At 52.3% G+C, this 10,370-nt stretch overlaps 1 protein-coding gene across 1 annotated transcript in view; it reads right to left on the bottom strand.

Moving 5' to 3' along the window:
- Positions 1–9,817, bottom strand: part of LOC144723053 (uncharacterized) — a 72,040-nt gene extending 62,223 nt beyond the window's left edge. The window contains exon 1 of the mRNA XM_078601595.1: positions 9,444–9,817. The gene's annotated coding sequence lies outside the window, so the exon portion shown is untranslated. The remainder of the gene's footprint in view (positions 1–9,443) is intronic.
- Between the last annotated feature and the right edge of the window lie 553 nt (positions 9,818–10,370).

Here is a 10,370-nt window from a genome sequence, read left to right on the forward strand (position 1 = left end):
CATGGGCCCTGGCGCAAACACAAATAACTGAAACTCAACGCGTTCATCAATAACGCCGCTCAAAAGGGGGAACAAAATACACGCATGTGAAGCGTTGTTGGTTAATGGCTCTTCTTCCTGTGTTAGGAATTAAATGGGCCCCCCCTCTGTCCTCCCCCTCCCCTTCATAGTCCGGCATCAGGGCCCCCTGTGACCCGTGGGGCCCCCATGCAGTTGCACAGCCTGCACCCTTAGTGAGTATCCCCCTGGGGCCAGGACATGGAGGTCGGTCAGAGGTCACCGCGTGGAGCAGAGGTCAGCAGAGGGGAACTCGGGAGGTAGCTCTGTGATATCCACTTCCGTGGGCTGCTCCCTAACACGTCGGGGTGTGGGTTGCTTGTGTAGAGGATGTTCGGGACATCCTCACACTCAGACACCACGCACTGCACCGCTCGAAATCCAAAGGCGACGTCCGTCCCGTGACGCGATGCCGATTGCCCAACGGGGATTATCATTTTGGGGTTGGGGAATGACAAAGGGGATTAAAGGGGGAAGAAACCCGATGTGGTGAAGAGGGAGTGGCGGCGGCGGAGGTGGCGGTCTGAGAAGCAACTCGTGGTCTCCATCCCCGCTGTTTCCCATGGCCCGTGCAGAGAGCAACCTCCCGCGATTCGCTTCAACGGGCGCTCGCCAAATTAGCGACCGCTGGTCTGTGTCACCGCCTACGACGGCTCCCTCCACTCTCTCTCTTGCCCTACCTTGCCCCCTACACGCCCCCCCCCCCCGTGCTCACAGCACCATTGCCAGGCTGTGTGCCCCGGTGGGTTTGTTAAAAAAAAAATTGTCTGACGTGAGCACAGGTTTGGGGTGTGGGGAGTCAGCGGCTTACACGGCCCTACCGCCCGCATTCCCACGACCCCACCTGAACTTCTTTTCATGCAGCGACCGTGAGAGTACGTGTGTGTACACGTGTGCGCGTGTGTGTACACGTGTGCGCGTGTTGTGTGCTGTGGAGCGGCGGTGTAGCGGTTAGCGCGCTGCGCTACGACCCCGGCCACCCGAGTTCAATTCCCGCTCGCGGCCAACGCCGGTGACGATGATGTCTGAACCAGTTCTGGGCCTCCCCTAAGTCGAGTCAGCCTCAAAATGAGTACCTGGTGTTGTGTGAAAAAAAACATCGCCATGGGGGAGACAAAGGCGGCCGGGCGTGGTGCTGGCCACCCCTCCCCTCGTGTGCCGTGCCGGCCTTTATAGGTGCTCGCTAACAGCACTTGCCCCTACAGTCTGTTAAGGCTTTACGGGGGGTCTTTGTCTTTGTTACAGCGGTGGTGCAGTGGGCTCGCGCACCGCGCTTCGAACCAGGCGACCCGTGTTCGATTCCCGCTCAAGCCAGCAACGGAGACTTTGCTGTGCTGCCCTCTGCTGCCCACCACGTAGCCCCACAGTATCCTATAGCAAGCAGCTGTGCACTGTGGCTGAGTAGACCTAGGGGGGAGGCCCAGGACCGGTTCAAACATTCATGGAACTCGGGTCGCCGGGTTTGCAGCGCTAACTGCTACCTCCTCCCCCCCCATCCACAAATATACATTTACACGCACACTACATCCATAAGAGGACCGTTTTTCATCGCCGGTGGAAAAATATTACCATAACATTGCAGACAACCAACTTTCTCCAAGGTCATCGCGATTGGTAGAGAAAAATGCGGGCAGTGAATAATCGACCACTCGGCTACAAGTTTGGTCATTCGTTTACCCGGGCTGTCCTACAGCAAATGTTATTTCCGTTCTTGTCTGGTATGCTGTTGATAAGATGTGCCGCCTATGCAAATGAGGATGCATTGATTTATGCGGGAATGTGGTTGAAAGCTATAATTTTAAGTGTGTAGGCCCCTCTTCCCCCTGCCTTCGCTGTGATAGCGGTGCAAATTCCACGTTTTTGTCTCGTTGCAGGGATTGAGTATATGTAGAGGAAAAGTTCAACAGTCAACCGTGCTGCTCTGGATTTCCACTGAAAACTGGGAGTCAGATGATCCGATTGTTGAGATTGCCAAGCTTATGAACGAACACGTTTTTATTTTGTTCTAAATAACGCCGCAAGTAATCATCATCAACTATCGATCTTTATCTGTCCATCAGCCACAATCATCATGCATCAATAAACTATCATCATTTTCCATTATGATAATCTTCTATCGTTATCAACCAACAGTTCATCATAATCATCGATCACGACAAACCATCTAATGTCATCCATCATCAATTACCATCATCAATCATCATCATACTGACATCAACCATCATCAACCATTAGTCATAATCTATTACACGCAACCACCTAATAATGCATGAATACTAATTACTCTAACACATTTGGTATTCACAGCATTTTTATACAGTTTCACAGACGGATATAGTCTGCCAGTTGGGAACAATATTCATATGTGGCTTTACCCAATAGGGTACATTTTGTGGATAATTTTAAATTTAGAAAATCATCATCATGTGATTATTCATTGTCAATCATCAACATCACCACCAACATCATCATCATCATCCTCTCTCCTCCAGTCACACCACGGGTGGGATCAGGGCCCGATCATCAATCTCTCCTCCCATCCGCATGCCCTCATCCCACACCCGTGGTGTCGTGGGAGGAGGGAGGCCCTGCCGTGTGAAAGTGCTGACGGGGACACACGCAGCATGTGATCGGGTGGGGGGGGGAGGGGGACCTCCAGGGAGGACCCTCCCCTTCCTGTCCCCTCTCACTGGCCGCCTTCGCTCCCCGGGGGCACCGCCACCACCACCGAGCAGTGGCGGGAGGAGCAGCAGCAGCAAGAGGTGGAGGCGCTTCCTTCCCAGGCCAAGCGAGGTGATGGGGCTTGGCGAGCGGTGGTGACTGCACCGCGCCACGAACCCGGCGACCCGAGTCGTTTGGGTTTGTGAAGCGGTGAGATTCAGCCCGAGCGCAGCAACGACATTCGATCGAGGCGTTGCTAATCCGGAAAGGGATGAGCGACGGCGTGGGGTGTCCTTCACCCAGCAGTGGATTGATCACAGCTATTCATGATAATCAGCGGTGGCGTCAGCCCATTGAGGACCCCAAGCAGGACGTTTCGTTTGGTTGCATCATGTGACTTCAAACATTTATATTTTTTAGCTGAGACTAATTTATTTGAAAGTTATTTTTAATAACGGTATTAGAATGATGAACGTTTTATCAGATATACATATAAGAATCCGAGCTGATATTTGATTCGTGAATCTGCGCTCCTTTGCATGCCTTGGGGCCCCTACGCTTCCACTTGGGTTGTTGATTGCCAATTGCCACCACTGATGAAGACATTGAAGAGTCAAGTCACCCACCTTTATTTCTGCCAAATTGTATCTGTCTCTATCCCCTCTAAGAGGTGGTGTAACTGGTTAGCGCAGCGTGACAATTAACCTGATAACCTGGTTTCAATTCTTGGGCCACGGCTAACATCTGGCAGACAAATTCAATCTCAACCAATCTTCGTCCTCCCTTTACCCAACCACACTGACAGGCATGGTGAAGTATGGTCAAGCAACCGCTTACAACCAACACGGTGTGGATCGGTAGGCCTTAGTCCAGGAGTCAGTTGACAAAGGGCTGTAAATGTACGCAGCCAACCACGCTGATCGTCTCATGAGAAGGTTCGCATTTGGTAAAACACCATCAGGCGCTCAGCCAGAGGCACCGGAACTCATCGTCCGATCCGAACGGAACGTACAAACGTCCCTCGCTTAATTCGTATCGGAGCTCTCTGCGTCACGTCGGGAGAGCGCCTGCCAACTATCCGGCGTGTGCGGTGCGGAGCGGATTGAATTTCGCGTGTGAGATTCGCCAAACAGGGAGAGAGCAGGGAGCGGGGCGGTGGGGGGTTTGGTCACAAAACTTGGATCTTGGAAGCCCCTTTGCGAGGGTTCTTCACCAAGACGATTCGTAACCATCACATGGCCCCCTTTTTATTTTTGTTCCCGAGCACAAATCCCAGCGGATCTTAAGATAAATAATCTTTATAGAGCGCAGGGACCTTGAGCCATCTCTCGTCTTATTGCTCTCTCTCTCTCCCTCTGCTCGTAGCACCACGCCCAGTCTCATGGGGTCGCCGTGTCTACCCACACCACACAGCAGGCTGACCCCACCATCCCCCCGCCCAACCTTCCCCCCACTCCCCCCTCCGTTTCTGCTCGCTCATTATCCCGAATCAAATGTAGAAGCAGAAAGGAAACAGAAAAAAGGTTTCTTGTAAAATAATAAAAATAAAACCCACGACTATGCGCATGCCGGCTTTGGAACTACGCCCAGTCCCTCTGGGTCTTGAGGCTAGCTATATTTTTTTAATGTCCACTTTGGCAATTGTTTATCGCTAGCTGTCAAAACTCCGTTCCCGATCTTTCTCTCCCTTTTTCTTGATCCGTCTCGACCTCGCAGCTTTTTGAGTAGCAAACTGTACGGTACTTATCTCTCTCTGGCTTTGCCGTAATGGGGTAAACAACTTGGAAGAGTGTGGCGTACACATGTAAGCAAGGCAGAATGCTGCAGATGCAATCTGGAAGAGGAGGAGGCGGTGGTTGAGATGGGGATGGAGGTAAACGTGGGCAGGATGGAGGATAGGGTTAAGCAGCTTGGTGATTGGGAATTCAATGTAGCAGGGGAAGTCGTTGTTGGTGTGCAATGGTGAACAGGAGGTTGTGATGTGATGGGTGGGCCTCGTGGCGCGCAGGCAGAGTGGAGGGGGGAAGGTGACCGAGACGCGGGCATTGGAGTGGCACCCATGGGGGAAGATCTAAAGCCTGATGGCGATGGTCAATAGATAATTGATGATGAACAGATGTATGTCTGCATGTGGAACTTCTTTCGCACAATACGTAGCCAACCATGCTAATCGGCTGATGATGGTGACAATAATGCTAAACACACGTTTGATATTTGATGATGAGTAGTGGGACGATGGATAGATGATGACAATGATTCATTAATTGACGTACAATGATGATGAACAGACGAAGATGACTGCGAAATTCACAAAAGACCAGACAGGCATGCGTGCACGCGATTCTCGTCGCCGCTGTTGGCAGGTCCAGGGACAAAAACCCGCACGCGCGAACGCAGCACCGACGTTTTATTTTGGCGATGAAAGATGCCCCCGTCTGTGCCTCCCAGAAAAAGAGCAACTAAAATGTCTTTTTGAGTTCTGGGCCCCGATGGATTTCCAAGAAAATCGCCATCATTTCGGCACAGAGTCAACACCGGTTTTTACCAGCTCAGAGAGGTGACTCCTAATATGGGGGAACGCCGGATTTGTGTAAGGAGTTATTCGGTCGAGGGGGAGGCGGGGGACAACGGTTAAGCTGCACGATCATCCCGGTGAAACCTTGTTCGAATCCCGGTTAACCGCGGACAAAGGACGAGCCATCTGAACCACACCGCCCCTCACCATCCACAACTTCACCGGGCCGCACGAGCCAGCATCATGGTGAAGTACGGTCACGAAAGCAACATCCCCCCCACACCGCCACACGCTATAGGTGTAACAATAGTTCACTGCGTTGTGAACCCGGTGACCCGAGTTCGATTCTAGGCCTGCGGATAACGTTAGCGGCTGGCGATGTCGCGGAAAGGTCATGCCACACCGCACCCCGACCCATAACTATACCGACGTCGCTTTGACTAGCGGTGGTGACGTATGGTCACGTGCTGAGAGCGTATTCTGTATTGATTTCAGTTGCGATCGCTGCGAGGGTCATGATAGTGTTTAACAGCCCAATAGCTGGCAGCTGACTGTCACTCGACGAAAGTTGACTGAAATGTAGTCATCGAAGTTGGGATCGTGTATTCAATTCTTAAACGCTGTGCACGGTCTTTAATTTCAGCCGTAGGCCGCAGTGCGTAGAAACTACTCCGGGTGATCGGGACTGAGCGACCGATGTACATTTTAATTTTATGAAAGGATTGGAAAGCTGAATTTTGGGCACAATTGTTGGCCACTTTTTTGTTAATTACCAGAAAAATCAAAAAATCTAGAAGAAGTTCAACGTACCTACTCAACGTACACACGTGGAGGACGTTAAGTTGTGGGGAATGGCTTCCCCACCGCAGCTGGCAATGCGAATAAACTCTTACAAATTAATTTTTTTCAATGCGACGTGAAGATACGAAAATGGAAGACGATGTGTTTAACAAGAAGTGGTGGGGGGGGGGGAGCACGCAAGCAGTCGAGGCGAGGCAGGGCAGGAACTTCTTCCACAAATTTCCACGGAGCGCAGTTAATAACGTGTCGACATCTGTTTCCTGTTGTCAGGACGCTAATTTATGAAAGTCTCTTTAAGCCAATTTTTTTTTTCTGGGTGAGGACGCCCCAAACTGCTTCGTAAATATTTCTCTGCAGGCTGAACAAACCGCGGCAGGGACCGACTTTCTCGGACCCCCCCCCCCCTCAATTTTTTTTAAAAATTACAGCAACCCCAGGAAGAGAGAGAGAGAACAAACTGGCGCTAATGTAAACAGGCAGCTAGCATTCGATAGTACGCGAAATGGCTCACGCGTTCGTATCAGCTGCGGACGCATTAAGCCCTAATAAGGATGTGGGAAGTGTTTTTTGCCGGGTATGCTGGTGCCCGATAGTCCCCCGTGTGGTTTACGCGTCTGGGTCAAATTTTCAGACAGCCTCAAGTCAGCACGTACAAGTGGTACGATTACTATTAACAACACTAACAATGCACACGTACATATACAACGCCGCCGCTGTGACGAGACGTTAACTACTTCGCCTGGTATGCAGGAGGTCATGGGTTCGATTCCGACCCTGTCTCTCTCATCGTGGTCGCGTGGATTTTTCTCCTCCGGATTTTCCCCTCCACATTTAGAATCGCCGTGCGTTCAGAGTATTTGGCTCCTGTTATAAATTACCACGTGATAAGCCACTTGTTTGAGCTATCATTTGTGTCCAGCTCAGTGGGCGATACCTGGTCAAATTAAAATAGTAGTTCGTCAATCCACTGCTGCATGAGGACCTACTCAAGGCCTGCAAGCCTGATTGAGTGTAACAACAACCCCGCTATGGATCCGTGCTGGGTTTTGTTTTCATAACGGAACTGGCCCAAACATTCCAACGGTAGCAGGACCAGGTTTTCATTTCAGCGGGAGCTGTCCGGGGCTGTGTTACAGAAAATATCCCCCCAACACTCCGCCACCCGCCACCCCTTGCTCCTGAAAGTGTCTTGTGACTCCGCGCGGTGCGGCTTTTGTGGGTGAATGAAGGCCGTTCATATTCGTGCCGAAGACAAAAATGCCACAACCTCCTAAGTTCTCAAAGGCTAAGCAGTCGTTGAGCCTGAACAGTGTTCGTCACAGGGCTGCAGAGCTCCGTGCTGGGCAGCAGAGGGCAGAACGGATACATACATTGTTGTATTGCACTGTACTTCTAAGCTACCAGTGTTCACCACTCCGCACTGACCGACAGACCGTGTGGAGGGCTTCATCCAGCAGTGGATTGATTCGTGACTACTCTATACATTACAATATATGGTATTTTAACCAGTCAAAAGGACACGGTAACGATAATTACCGCGAAGCATTGGCTTGTACTTCCCTATATACAGAGACTTTTAGCGGGGTAGTGTGAAATCCATTGTTCGCCCCCCTGCCTATATCAAGATATATCCCTGCCTGTGATACAGATGGCCGTGAGTTCGATCCTGACCCTGACGCCTGCTCTATGTTAGGAGTTTGTATGTTTTTTTTCCTTCCCGCGTGGAATCTTTCTCCGGATCCTCCGGTTTTTCCTTCCACACATTTAGAATATTTAGAGTATTTGGCTGCTATAAATTTCCACGTGATTAGCCCCTTCGTCGTTGAGCTGTCATTTGTGGCCAGGTCGTGTCTGAAACAGAGCTACTGTATGTAGCTCAGTGGGCCTTACCTGGTAAAATAAAAAAAATAGAGTTTAGTTTTAGTTAAAGTGTGTGGAACGCAGCCCAGCCCCTCCTCACCCACCAGCAAAGGGAGAATGCTGCGGGTTAAATTCCACTTTCGATCTCGTTCGGATCAGATTGTAAAGATGCTCGATGCGTGGGTAAACATTACTATGAACATTCAAGGACGAACGTCCACCACCATATATAAAAGTCTGTAGCGTTTGAAAAGGTGTTGTTAGCGAGCACCTATTAAAGCTGGCATGGCACACGAGGGGGTGGTGTGGCCAAGGGCACCCCCACCCCAGCACCCACGCCAGGACACCTTTGTCTTTCCAATTCTAATCTGGACAGAACGTAACCCGGTCGTCGTTTAAGGCTGAGCCGACATAGGGGACAGGCGCTGAACCGGTGCTGATAAGAGTATCACATTCGTCGCTGGTTATACAAACAAGCCGGGGCTGGGAATCCAACTCAGGCGGGCACAGGTTCGTAGCACCGTGTCACCCAGCGACTCCACAGACACACACGGCTCACACGCACCACACGACCCACACGTACCACACAGCTCACACGTACCACACGCCACACACGTACCACACGACTCACACGCACCACACAGCCGCAACTGATCACGCGTACTCGGCACGCGTACGCGCCAAGACGTCTTCATTTGAACGCAGAGCGGAATCCGTCCGTGTTTGACCAATCATCCGGCGCGTGTAGCGTGCGACGGCTTCATTAGTATTCCAACGCAGAACACTGGCAAATGTGGGGATGCGCATGCGGTGGGTGTGGGACACGAGCCCTGCGAGTTTGCGAATCTTTGTGTTGCGGGAAATGATTATAACAGTCCCGACAGCGTGCGTGACGCCCTGTGCTCCGAACCCCGGGCGGACCTGGGTTCGATTCCAGGCCCCGGGCAACATCAGTGGCGCATTTTATCTGCAAGCAGTGCCGGGCCTTCTTTGGCTGAACCCAGCCTTTAAAGTGTGAACGTACCTTTCGTGGTGCGCCGTGTCAAGAAAAAAAGAAAACGACGATAGCGGGAAGACAAAGACGGTTGGGGCGTGGCGCTGGCCGACACCGCTCCGCCGTGCGTCGTGACAACCTTAACGTGCGCTCGCGAACAGCGCTTGCTCTCGACATCCCCGTGTAAGGCTGCACCAGGAATCTGTGTCCTTTGTGTGTGTTTGTATAGTATATATACCGTGTATAGACGAAACAAGACGGAATGATGGCCGACAGTCAAGAATCATAGCGGTAGAGGTAACCCAGTCATTGAAAGCATCCGAAAGGATCTCGCACCGCGCAGATGGCGCGATGGAATCGGCCCGTTGTGCAAGTGGCGACGCGGATTCATCCCCAGCGGGAGGATCGTGAGAGACGGCTAAGGGGGAGGCCTTCATCCAGCAGTGCATTGACCGTGGCTGCTGCTGCTGCTGATGATAATGATGACGATGAGATCATATTGAACCGCGATGATGAAAAACGCACGGGCGGACGCGTAACCGGAGCTCAACTTACGTGCTTCTTGCTCTGGTGATTGTCGTGGGCCGATCGGCTCCGCCCTGTGCAGCAGCAGCAGCAGCAGTCGTGCACGGTATTGATTGTCTACTCCCGTCTGTCTCTCTGCGTCTATCTGGGTCTATTGTCTGCAAGGCGCGCACTCACGCACGTAACCGACTGGGCGTTCACGGACCCCCGGCTTCGTTCACCCGACTCTGTGCTGATGCTGGCGGTGGCTCGGCGCGTCGGACGGTAGTGCGAGCGGACTGTGGAGTGGCGACGAACCTCGATCGACTCGGAGATGGTGCGGGGCGGGGGGGGTTAAAGGAACGTTGCTGGGCAGTCTCAGCCCAAATCCTCGCTCTCGCTCCTTCTCTCCTTTCCTCTCCCCCCACCCACCCTCGCCTTGTCTTTATATCGTGCAACAACAACGCACCCAACAACCATCCCCCAGCCTCTCCCCCCACATCCTTCCACCGCCCCCCTCTCTCCTCCAGGTCTCCCCCGCCTCCCATTCCCTTCCCCGCAACCAATCCACACCGAGCCACCCCGCGTGGATGTCCCCAACCCCATCATCCATCCATCCATCCTCCGAAGCGCAACTCTCCCTCTGGCCGATATCTCTCTTTTTTATTCAACTCGGCCAATGGGGGCTGTGTTTGACAGCGTGGAGGAGGGGGGGGGGGCTTTGGTGGGTGGGGGGGTATCTGATTGTGAGGAGGTGGGAATTCAGCAGCCAGTGAGCGCCACACCCCCGTGGCCCCTTCCCCGCAGCTAAGATTGCTGATTGTGATCGAGAAACAAAGTGACCGGCTTTGCCAGTGGCTTTTAGGAGAGTCGGTCTCAATGAGACACCCCTCCCCCACCCCCCCACGGCATGAGTGGGTTTAGCTTGTTCTTCAAACGATAGTGGTCAGTGAGTCCTCTCGATCCAGATCCATTTGT

The sequence above is a fragment of the Lampetra planeri genome, chromosome 16 (genome assembly GCF_965212315.1).
Source record: "Lampetra planeri chromosome 16, kcLamPlan1.2.h2, whole genome shotgun sequence".
Lineage (NCBI taxonomy): Eukaryota > Metazoa > Chordata > Hyperoartia > Petromyzontiformes > Petromyzontidae > Lampetra > Lampetra planeri.